We start from the raw sequence: 12115 nt of genomic DNA on the forward strand, positions 1-12115 counted from the left end.
TTTTCGGCCCGCGCTTTGGTGACGACGGATCCATAATTTGCAAAACGCAGTTCTCAAGCCAGCTGAAGAAACGCGCTACGCAGCAACACAGTCAGTGCTGGCCGGATATCCCCGTAGATGACGTCACGACGATGCCGGCCATTCGCGGCGTTCGCTCGGCACCCTGAGACGGTGGTGCCCGTTTTCTTCCGAAAAACAGCATTTTGCGTTTATTTCCGCGCTTTCGAATGCGATATTCTTTTTCAGCGGACTAAAAGCTAAAAAATGCCGCATGGAACTCAATTTTTGAAAAAAGTGCTTCAGCTTCCCTTTAAGTATTGTTCATTGTGCCGTATAAGTGTATTTGTGTACAGTGGTTCTTGCCGAAGTCAGGCAATAAAGAAAAAAAGAGGCACCGGCCGCTATAGCTCAGTAGTAGAGCACTGGTCTCGTCAACAAGCGTTCATGAGTGCGAACCTCAGTGGCGGCTTCTCTTTTTTTCTTTCTGTTGGGAGGAAAAATCACACACATGCGGGAATTAAAGCAATCGGTTCGGGGCACCGGCCGCTATAGCTCAGTGGTAGAGCGCTGGTCTCGTAAACTAGCGGTCGTGAGTTCGAACCTCACTGGCGGCTTCTCTGTCTTTTTTTGTTTCTTTGGAGAGGAACAATCACACACAAGTATGGATTAAAGCAATCGGTTTGAAGGCCCGGACGCTATAGCTCGTTCAACTTCCGGCTACCGTTCGGTGTGGACGCGGAATCATGAGCTCTGGCGCACGGCGATAGCGGCCCAGGCCGGCCGCTGTAAAGGAAACGGCGATAAGGGATACCGATTATTTTGCCGAACCTGCCCACCGGACGTATTTTGAACTCGGCTTTTTTGCACGGAGACCTGCGTGTGCGACCCTTTATAGTGGAAGATTTCCAGGACGCCTTGGCGAAGATTAGTACGCTCCCAGACGTGGTGGCCCTGGGGGTGTATCAAATCAATCACGTCTGGGCCGTGACTTTGAGCATTTTCAAGCAACCACACGGCTGCTTGCCTTCAAAGAGCTTCTAGTGACTGCGCGCCGGTTTGTCATCATCGACCCTGAGGATGAACTGGTGAAGCTCCGGCTTCATTGGATGTTGCAAGGAGTTGCCGATGAGGACATCCGAACTGCGTTAGCGGCATTCGGTCAGTTGACCGAAGTTACCCGTGAGCGGTGGCGCGTCCAAAGCGTTCACGAAAAGTGTTCAACGACGAGGACCGTGCTCCTAAAGGTGAAGCCTGGGAAGAAGACAGAGGACCTGCCCCACCAGATAAGAGTTGCAGGAGAGTTGGCCCTCGTGGTTTCGCCTGGTCGGCCAGTGGAGTGCTTGCGCTGCCATGGGACAGGTCATGTACGCCGGGAATGTAAGATTCCGGGCTGCTCGATATGTAAGCGGTTCGGCCACGCTGACTCTGAATGCGTACGAACGTACGCGGTGGCTACAGGACTACCATCGAGGGTGGACTTAGCGGAGCACCAAATGGATGTCGCCGAGACAGAAGAAGCAGCAAGTGGCGTCGGTTATGCGCAAAAGCCAACTGGAATTACGAGCAAGCTGGTACTGCTGGGGGGTGGGAACGAGGCGCCCTATGTGCCCGGCAAGGAAACCGCAAGACCAGGCAACGAAGATGCGGTGGAAGGCATGGAGCGCGTTGCTGAGCGCTCTCCAAATTCTGAGACACCGGAGTCAGCGAGCAAGCAGGAACCTCTCGAGAAGAGTGGAGGCTGAGTGACCAGCGTGCTCGGACCGGCGAGGCCAGCCCACGACGACAACAGCAGCGGACAGGATAAGACGGAGGCAACTAGCATCGAGGAGCCGCCAGCAAAAACGCCACTATGGAGGAGACCGAGTTTCAAACCCAAACCACTTGTCTCGACAAACAAGAGAGCCGTCAAAAAACCGCCCCCAACGCAAGGTACGCCAGTCCAAGAGCATGGCTCTGGCGTCAAGGAAGGCGTTTGGCTTTATGCTACACGTGAAAGGCAAGCACCATGCTCTTGGCCTCTTTTCACTGCAATAAAATGGCTATTGCACAGGCGCTAAAAATTGCCACATTTAACGTACGTGGTTTCGCCGCGAGAAGGAAAAAGAACCAAGTTCTGCGCCTCTTAAATGATAGCGACATAGATATTTTAGGTGTTCAAGAGACGAAAGTGTAGGGAGAAAAAGAGACTGAGAGAATGGTGCAGCGTTCCACGTCCCGGTTTTATGCACTTGTGAGTCACGCGGTTGGCACTTCGGGAGGATGCGTATTGTTCGTTAAAAAGCTGCCAGGTCTTGTTGTTGATGCGCATGCTCCTTTTCCGTCTCGTAGGGGAGTGGTCCTAGATTTTTCCTTTTGTTCTACCCAATGGCGTGTTGTCTGTGTATATGCATCTACTTGATGAAAGCGCAGCTCTGCTTGATTTCGTTCAGCAGTATTTAAACACGCACAAACAACTCGTCTTTATGGGTGACTTCAATTACGTTTTCAGCTCGGCTGATAAAACAAGCCGCGTGCATTTAGAGATAAGAGCACTGAAATTTTGTCTCGCGCGACTTACGAGTTTGCTTTGGAAGATGTGGCGGAATGTCTTACAAGCAACGGGCGGCTTCACTACACGCATTGTAACGTTCTAGCCACGCCAGCCTCGACAGGATGTACATACAATCGGCGACAAAATAAGTCGGGGCACGCGACAGGCGACCGGAATCAGATAAAACTGCATCGCCGCGCCATCTGACGTGGCACTTCTGGCGTCGAGACATCGCAGTGGCCGTTCGCCTCCTTTCATGCTCACATCCCTGTCTTTTTTTCTTGCCTGCAGGGGACTATCTGATTACATCCACCTTTTGGCGTTAGGCGTCGCTTCCTTTATTCCCAACGTCACGCTTGCACTTCGGCGGGCGCATGGAAAGGGTGAAGCGTTCGCTGCTCGCGTTGCCCTCATGAAACAGACAGCGCATAGCAGCGGAACAAAAAAAAACATAAAACACATAAAGGCTCTCAAGAAGGGCACCGAAGCAGCATAAAAATTCATCTACGCAGTGACCGAGCTAGTTTTCACTAGTCCCACTAGAATGCGGCTGTCACGCCATTCCTTTACCTTTTCCCCTCGTCATGTATTCGGACTTCTCATTGGCCAGTGATACCACTTAAAGGTATAAAAGCGTGTAAGGCCGAACAAAGATACGTCGTCTACCGAAATGGCACCACGTGTTCCGATTGAAGACCGGAGATTAATCGCCAGGCTTTTCGTGGAGGGTGTACTGCAGCGTGAGATATGCCGAAGAACTGGTAGGTCGAAGACGTCGGTGAGCAGGATTATCCGCGCCTTTTGAGATGAGGGAACACTTGCGGATGCGAAGCGGTCTGGCCGTCCAAGAGTCACGAACCATGAGGACGACATATTGATTGTTGCCGCAGCGGTCGTTGACCCATTCATGAACGCTAAAGAAATCCGCGATGAGCTGTCACTGGATATTTCTGCTGCCACTGTACGCCGCCGTTTGAAAGAAGCTGGGATTTTAAATTGTGCCGCTGCACAAAAGCCTTTGTCAACTGTTGTACATATCGGCGGAAGTGGTCCCAAAGTGCCAATGTTATGATGTTCTACCCGTAACATATTCGGATCACTGCTTGGGTCATTGCACAATTGGAGCCAGAGAGAGAGTCGGTTGTTTTCAGTGGCACCTTTGGAAGTTAAAGAATAGACTGTTAAATGATGACCATTTTACTAGACTAGTAGAAGTGGATATTAATAACGTTGCTCTCAATAACAAGCATGGACTGCGTCAAGAAAGAGAACTGTGCAAGCAACAGATTAAGGTAAAAGCTTTTGAACAATCCAGCTGTATTAGGTATAAAGGAGAACAAAACAAAAGGCTATTAACGGCATTGCTTGAGAAATTGCTCGCTCTGGAGTGTAATGAGCCTGGTTTATACACGGACGATGTTAGAAAAATCAAACAAAAACTTCAAATGATAGACGAAGACTGTTATCGCGGTGCACTAGTGCACGTGAGAGCGGAGAAACTGGCCGTGGGCGAGGCGCCGAGAAGAAGATCTTTAAGAATTGAAAAAACTAACTCAAGGCGTAATCACGTAGCAGAGATAGAATGGGCTGGCCGCACAGAAACGGATAACGAAGGAATCGCGAAAGCTTTCTTTGAACACTACCAACAGCTCTTTTCTTATCGCAGTGTCAAGTTGAATCGATTTAAGGAATCCTTTCTTGAGGCGAAGCCAAAAATTTACGACCAGAAAAAAGCCAGCCTTGAGCGGCCAATCACTGAACAAGAATTGCAGCAGGCAATAAATAACCGGATTCCGGGAAAATAACCCAGGCCCGCTGGCCTCAGTGCGGCTTTTTACAAAGCATTCAAGGAACAATTATCAACAGTCTTGTGTGCCTTATTTAATGGGGCCTATGAATAGAAGTCATTGCCGGCATCATTCGGGTCGTCTCATACTGCGCATATCCCAAAAACTGACCAACCAGATAAGTTTAAGCAGGTGTCGTCATACAGGCCCATTGCTCTGACGAACGTTGACTATAACATTTATATGAAGGTGCTTGCTGGCAGACTACAAACAGTTATAACCGAAATAGTTGGCCCCCACCAAACGTGTGGGATCAAAGGGCGATCTATTTTACAGAACATATATAAAGTAAGAAGTGTGCTCGAATGCTGTGATGCAACACAAGCATGCGTAGCATTACCGCAGTTAGATTTCGAAAAGGCTTTTGATTGTGTGTCACATGACATTCTATTCAGTATCTTAGACTACAATAATGTTGGTACAGTAATTCGAGAGGGAGTGGCCTTGGCGTACCGTGATTGCACTACGAGATTAATTGTAAATAAGTCATTGGGGGCCCCCATCAACGTACGACGTTCGATGTGGCAGGGTGGCCCCTCAGCCCTCTTTTGTTCTATATTTATATTGAAGCTTTGTGCTTAAGCATTCTACAAAACAAAGACATTGATGGCTTCCGACTGCAGGAGAGTGAAATTTAACTACTGGCCTACGCAGATGATATCGCGGTTGTTTCTGTAAACGAGGAAAGTATAAAGAGGACAGTCAATGCTGTGAAGCATTTTAGTGAAATAACAGGAAGTCAAGTTAACTGAGGTAATTAAGTGCCTGGTGTTTTGGCATGGAGAATGGCAGTCAACACCCGACACCTTCGCTAATATATCATGGTCTACAACGCCTGTCAAATACTTAGTAATGCCTTTAGGGTTTTATTGCAAGCGCTGCATTGCTCCCGTGTTAATGTGCAAGAATTCCACCGAATTTTTGCCGTGTTTATTTGGGCCTCTTGCTGGGAGAGGTGTAGTAGGACAAATTTGTTTAGGTATGTGAAGGATGGTGGGCTTGGGTTGGGCCATTTATTTGTACGCCAGTTCGTAAACAGGTTTATTTTTTTTTAGGGATGTACGAGACCCATTCCTGCCAACTGTTTGCCAGCAAAGGCTTGCTCGAGTTTTGCCTAATGTTGTAGTCCACGCCCGATGTATGCCTGGCCGTACTTTTGGATTCTAAAGAGAGATTGTTCCATGTGTGAAATTCCTCAACGTATGTTTTTCGATGGAGTATTTGAGTGCGGTTGATAAGAAAACATTATACAAGAATCCTTGTGGTGTAGTGTTCCCGGTGCCCTTGTACAGGACCTTATACTCTGGAGGCAGAGGAAGTGATATGTTGAAACGTGTAAAGAAAATGCAAGATTCAGCAGGAGCAATAACATTTTTCTTCATGTTACATACCGGGACATTGACGGTAAAATCATTCCTGGAAGAAAAGGGCCTGTTCCTTCCGTGGGGTGCCCACTGTCTCATTTGCAAACAGCCGGAGACAGTATATCGTGTGTTTGTTCATTGCTGGGAGTGGGTGTATTTGTGGGAAGTGCTGCAAAGAACAATTAAAAGAGCTGCCACTAGATCCTCATGGGATAAGATACTTACCAACAGACAACCAGGATGATGTCCCATTAGACCAGGTGATGTTGTTGGGCCTCCACAGTATACGGCGCTCGTTAATGGGCGGTTATCACTGCGATTCGTATGCAAGATGGGTACGCATGTATTTCTGTGAAAGTGTAAAGATATGGCTGGAGACGGTGAAGTTGCAACCATGTGTTCCCGAGCTGCTCTCAAGGCTGGAGCCCTTGGAGAATTTTAGCATTACAATGCCTGCCGCTCGTGGGATTTAGGCTGTTCCAACGCTGTGTATATATATCCGCGTGTGTTACTGTTATGTTTATGTCAAAGCCAGGCAATAAATAAAAAAGAAGCCGCTATAGCTCAGCGGTAGAGCGTTCGTCTTGTAAACCAGAGGGAGTGAGTTCTGGCCCCATTGGCGGCTTTTGTGCTTTTTTTCTTTCGATCGGGAGGAACAATCACACACAAATGGGAATCAAAGCAATCGTTTCGAGGCACGACTCGAGCTCCGTGTCTAGCGAGGTGGACCCAATAGATATTTCTCGGGGAGAAGCTGGCGTTGGCGCCTGCCTGGCAGGAAAGCGCTCCCGCGAGAAAAAAGATGCCGACGGAGAGCAGCCGGACCCCCGTGCCAGAGAGGAACCATTGTCGAAAAAAGTCGTTATGAGGCGACCCCCCTTTAAACCTCGTCCGAACCTCCCGAGTGAGCCGAGGCAGGCGGGAAAACCGCCTCCCTAGCAGTGCGGTTCCACTGTCCGGGTTGTGGGTGGGGCGGCGCGTACGAGATGAAGGCGACGGTGATGACAGTGTGTGTGCTTGATTGGACACTTCCGACGCTCTGAGTTCAGAGGCACGTTTCACCTCTTACAAACATTTTTTTACGGGGCCTGCCCAGTAGAACATGGCGGTTAAACTTGGGATAGCGTTTTATTTAGCGTCACTAAACGTACGTGGCTTAGGAGCAAGAAGGAAATAAAGGCAGCTCTATCGCCTTTTTGTTGAAAACCATCTTGATTTAATTGCCATCCAGGAAAATAAGATTGAGAGCGAGGAACAAACTGATCGCATGGTGTCTTCATTTCGCTCTTTGTACGACATATGTGTTTGCCATTCTGTCGGCCCGTCTGGAGGCTGCGCTCTTCATATTCGAAACTTTAACCCTGAAGACATCGGTAATTTGCACGCTTGCAATGCTCTCCTCCGATATAATTATTTTCAACGTGGTAGCCACGCCAGACTGGACCGAATGTATATCTCTCTTGAACTTGTTCCACTGTGCTCTGGGTATGACGTTAAACCCGTAAGTTTCAGTGACCATTGTTTAGTTATTGCAACTTTCGGCACCAAACAAAGGAGGTCACAATTTAACTGGCATGTGCGGAAGTTCAACGCGAAACTTATAGAAAGCGAAAATTTTGTAAAAGTGACCACGAAAGATCTTGAAAAACTACATTCAGTGCAGCTCTCCAGTTATGCAATTAAGTGGGAGGAGCTGAAGCAGCGAGTAAAGTAAATGGCGATCGGAAACGCCAGTACAGTTCGATATGCTGAGAAGCAATAGGAGAAAGAAATGCACAAAGAACTCGATTTTTTGCTTAGCATGGATAGGTTTCATCCAGTAATGTACACGAGAGAAATAAAAGACGTGAAATGGCAGATTGAATGAATTGACACTGATAGGCACAAGTCAGCACTGATCCGGGCGAGGTCTTAAATACCCTGGGCGGGATAGACGCCAACAAAACGAGCTCTGACCGACGAGAAAAGATACTAGAATAGAAAAGAAATAACAGAGGCATCGTCACTAGCGAAACCGCTGAGATCAAAAACGTCTTCGTAGAACATTACAAAGAATTGCTTGGCCACAGACGAGAACTGAAAGAGGACTTCCTGACTGGATTTTTGCACCAAATGCTAAAACTCGTTGATGAAGTCAGAACACGTCTCGAGCAACCAATTACTTTGGCTGAAACTGAACAAGCAATAGACGAACTGCCAAGAAGAAAGTCGCCAGGACCTGATGGCATAGGCGCTGCATTCTACAAAGCATTTAAGCTCCCGGTCGCCCACATTCTGCTCAGATTGCTAATCGAACGGTATGAACGTAAGCATGTTCCTCTGTCATTTACCAGCTCGCACATCGTGATTGTAAGCAAGTTCCACTGTCATTTACCAGCTCGCACATTGTTTTAATTCTAAAGCCGGACGATCCAAAAAACGCTTGTTCGTGGGGTCTTATCGCCCCATAAACCTCACCAACGTGGATTAGAAAATATACATTAAAGTTCAGGCCAAAAGGCTACAAAGTGTGATAGCAAATCTAGTTGGGCCACACAAGACGTGCGGCATTAAAGGCCGTAGCATCGCAACAAGCGTACGCGTTGTACGGACTGTTTTGGAATGCTGTGACGTGCTTGGTTCCCACGTGGCAATGATGCAACTGGACCTCGCCAAAGCTTTCGACCGGGTTTTGCATGATGCCCTGTTTCTAGTATTGGAACACTTAAACGTTGGCCGCGTCATTTTGGAGGGCGTTAGAATGGCGTATGCGAACTGCACGACGAGAATTATTGTTAATGGGGAGCTCACTGATAGTATTTGCATGAGATCGTCAGTAAGACAAAGCTGCCCTCTGTCATCCTTATTATTTGCAGGCTATCTCGAGTCTCTCTGTTTGGCGATCATAAATAACGACCGTACAAGTGGTTTTAGGCTCCAGTCAGCGTATGTGAAAATACTAACGTACGCAGATGACATTGCGGCGTCTTGGTGAAACAGAGAAAGTGTTCAAGAAGCTATCACTGTTATGGAAAAATTCTGTCAACAGACAGGCTGCAAAGTGAACTAGGAAAAGAATGCTGGGTTTTGGCACGGCGACTGGGACGTCACACCTCAGCACTTTTCTCGTCTGCAATGGTCGAACTTGCCGACTCAGTATCGGAGCGTGGCGCTCGATTCATACCGTGATCCTACCCACTACTAAGGCGACGAAACGGAGAGGGCGAGAGAGAAGGCAAATGGGTGGCAAGGCAAGCCACTGCCAATGTTTTCGCGTGCTTATGTGTGTAATGTGTTCCTTGTTGCCAACATATGGTAGGTTATGAATGTTATTTTCGCTGCTCGGGTTTAGCATCCTAAAAATCAATCGCGTCTTTGCAGTTTTCATGTGGTCATCAACGTGGGGAAAATATCGCAGAAGAAATTTGTTTCTTCCTGTAAAGGCTGGTGGGTGTGAGCTTGTGCATTTATTTTTGCGACAGGTTATTTCACGCTATTTTGTTCTTCGCGACCAGGGAGACGCCTTCTTGCGGAAATTCATCCAGGCACGACTGCGAAAAATGCTCCTGAGCTCAGTTTGTGGTGTCCTTTTGTGAGAATATGGGTGGCGCAGTGACAGGTTACATGCGCGAAGTTGTCCTGTCGTACAGAATATTGCACGTGCGTTTTTCAATGGACTACGTGAGCAATGTGTGTAAGCGGAAGCTCTATAAGGACCTTGTCAATGTGATAATTTCAATGCCAATGTACCGTTTGCTGGACCGTGGAGGCCCTGGAAGAGATCTCTTAAAACGTGTGGAAAGGGTGCCAGTTAGACCCTCAGTTAAAACTTTTTTTTTGGGTTGCATTCCAACACACTACAAGTTAAAACTTGGTTGCATGAAAACGGTATTTTCGTTCCTTGGGCAACAAACTGCCTTCTTTGCAGGAAGCCTGAAACAATAGAGCACGTCTATCTGAACTGTTGGTACCCAAACTTTCATTGGGACGTCCCCCAGAGAACACTGAAAAAAGAACTTCCTTTAGACCCTAACGGGATACGGTTTTGACAAGTTGAAGGTGAGGTCATTCCTTTGGATTTTATCATGCTCCTGGGTGTCCACAGTCTATGGAAAACGAGGATGCAAGTTCGACATGCAGATCTAAATACACGTCCTCTGCGCGAAAACTTCATTGAAAGTGTGGTGCTCTTTAGAGAAGCATACAGGGCACTACCCGATCCGCCTCAGTAGATTACCTCACTAGACGAACTTGTGTGTTTTAAGAGATTTTAAACCTTTCGTGATTGCCAACGTGGTGCTGTCGCAGTTTTAACATTTATGTGAAAATTGCTTTGTTTCTATGTCAAATTAGGCAATAAAAAAGGCGCTGTAGCTCAGTGGTAGAGCGCTTGTTTTGTAAACCAGCGGTTGTGAGTTCAAACCTCACTGGCGGCTTCGCTTCTTTTCTTTTGGCAGGAAGGGGGATAACCACAGTGAATGTCACAAAATAAACCAACCCAAAATATTCGCCGCTGTAGCTCAGTGGTAGATTCAATTTCCGGACGCCGGGACGGCCGGACGTTTGTGTCATGGGCTCCGTAGGAGCGGCTTCAGGGGCCCAGCAGGGCCGCGGTAACAGGATTTCTGGGAGCGATGACCCGGATTATCAAGTGCTTTTGCCTCAGCTACCTACAGGGCGAGTTGTTTTGAACACACTTTTTTTTGCATTCCGATGTGCGTGAAAGGCTATAACGCGTGGAAGACTTCCGTAACAGCCTTCCGTGGCAAGCCTAGGCCTACTGTCTGAAGTTATCGCCCTAGGGGCGTATCAGATGAGTCATGTATGGGCTGTAACCTTCAAAAACGGAGACGGCGGGTATAAGCTTTTGGCTCTGAAGAAATTGATTGTGAAGGAAAGGCGGTGCGTTGTGATAGATGCTAACAGCCAAGCTTTCCGTATCAAGCTTCACTGGATGCTTCACAACGTACTAGACGATGACATACGGGCGGCGCTTTTGCCATACGGCAGAGTGACGAACGTCTCCCGGGAACGTTGGCGTGCTCAAGGTGTGCAAGACAAAGCGTCCTCGACACGCTTGGGGGCCTTAAATTTTAAAACGGGCGTGACAGTAGATGACCTGCCACATCAGATCCGTGTTGCAGGTGAAATGGCGCTTGTTGTGGCGCCCGGTAGGGCCCCGCAATGCTCGCGCTGTCGCAATACCGGCCACATTAGACGCGACTGCCGCGTGCCGCGCTGCGCACTATACCACCGATACGGCCACGGAGAAGAGCAGTGCGTGAAGGCTTATGCCTCTGCCATGCAGAAAGCTACGAGGGTATTAGACGTCAACGACCTGCTGATGGATGAAGCCGAAGTAGAATCTTCTAAAGGAACAGAGGAGAAGAGCGGCGAGGACGCGAAGTCTCCAGAACAGAAGTCCGGAGGTGACCACAAGGTAAAGGCCAGTGATTCTCCGTCTCTCACTGCTTCTGAACTGGAGCCCACTGCGACGAACACGACTACGGGTGCGTGCTCTCTAAGCACGCACGGTGGAAGAAATGCTACGGATAAAGCTGAGGCAATGAACGGCATCGAGACAGGCACAAGCGGTGTGGTGGTGAAGAGAACTCATGACGAGTTAGCTACCCACGATGGACAACCGAGCGAGCCGAACAACGATGAACCCCCACCAAAGACGCCGGGTGTACGTCGGCCGACGCTACGCTCGAAACAGAAAATCCCGCCGGATATAAGTTCAGCGGTGACCCCCACTTAGCATACAAATTTGGTGTCGTCGAAGGTGCCGGGCTACTACGTATTCGAAATGGAAGGAACAACTAAAACTACGAGCAACACATTAGAGGTACGGTTGAAGTCTTTACTGGACTTGGTTTTGGTGTGTCATGTAATATTTCACCTCAGAAGTGATATAAAAGTGTCAGTCACGTTTGTAATGACATCATTGGTATCATGCTGCTTGAATCAAAATGGCGAATAACTTAAATTCATCGCTACGCATAGCGATAATTAATGTTAGAGGCTTGGCTGCAAGGCGACGGCAATACCAGCTTAGCCGCCTTTGCATGGAAAACGAGCTAGATCTAATTGTGGTACAAGAAACAAAGGTGAAAAAACAAGAGCAGACTGATCATATTGTGTCACCTTCCACAACTATTTAAAATGTCTGTCTATGCCATGCCATAGGAAAATCTGCTGGCTGTGCTGTATTGGTGCTAAAAAGTGTGGGGATTACTGAGGAAATGGATACTGTGTCTGAAAATGGTCGCCTCATTGTATTGGATTCTTCGTTGGCGGGAGAAAAGTGGCGTCTGGTGTGTATCTGTGCCCCGAACAATGTCAATGAGAGATGTATATTTTTTGAACACCTTAATTATTATCTGCCCTGTGAA

The 12115-nt window shown here is 48.0% G+C and overlaps 2 non-coding genes across 2 annotated transcripts; both read left to right on the plus strand.

Moving 5' to 3' along the window:
- The first annotated feature begins 542 nt into the window (after positions 1–542).
- TRNAT-CGU (transfer RNA threonine (anticodon CGU)) lies at positions 543–614 on the plus strand. Its single transcript has one exon. It is a non-coding gene; the product is annotated as a tRNA-Thr (tRNA).
- Positions 615–10084: 9470 nt separating this feature from the next.
- On the plus strand, positions 10085–10156 carry TRNAT-UGU (transfer RNA threonine (anticodon UGU)). The gene has a single exon. It is a non-coding gene; the product is annotated as a tRNA-Thr (tRNA).
- The last annotated feature ends 1959 nt before the right edge of the window (positions 10157–12115 follow it).

This window comes from Amblyomma americanum, chromosome 5 (assembly GCF_052857255.1).
Source record: "Amblyomma americanum isolate KBUSLIRL-KWMA chromosome 5, ASM5285725v1, whole genome shotgun sequence".
Lineage (NCBI taxonomy): Eukaryota > Metazoa > Arthropoda > Arachnida > Ixodida > Ixodidae > Amblyomma > Amblyomma americanum.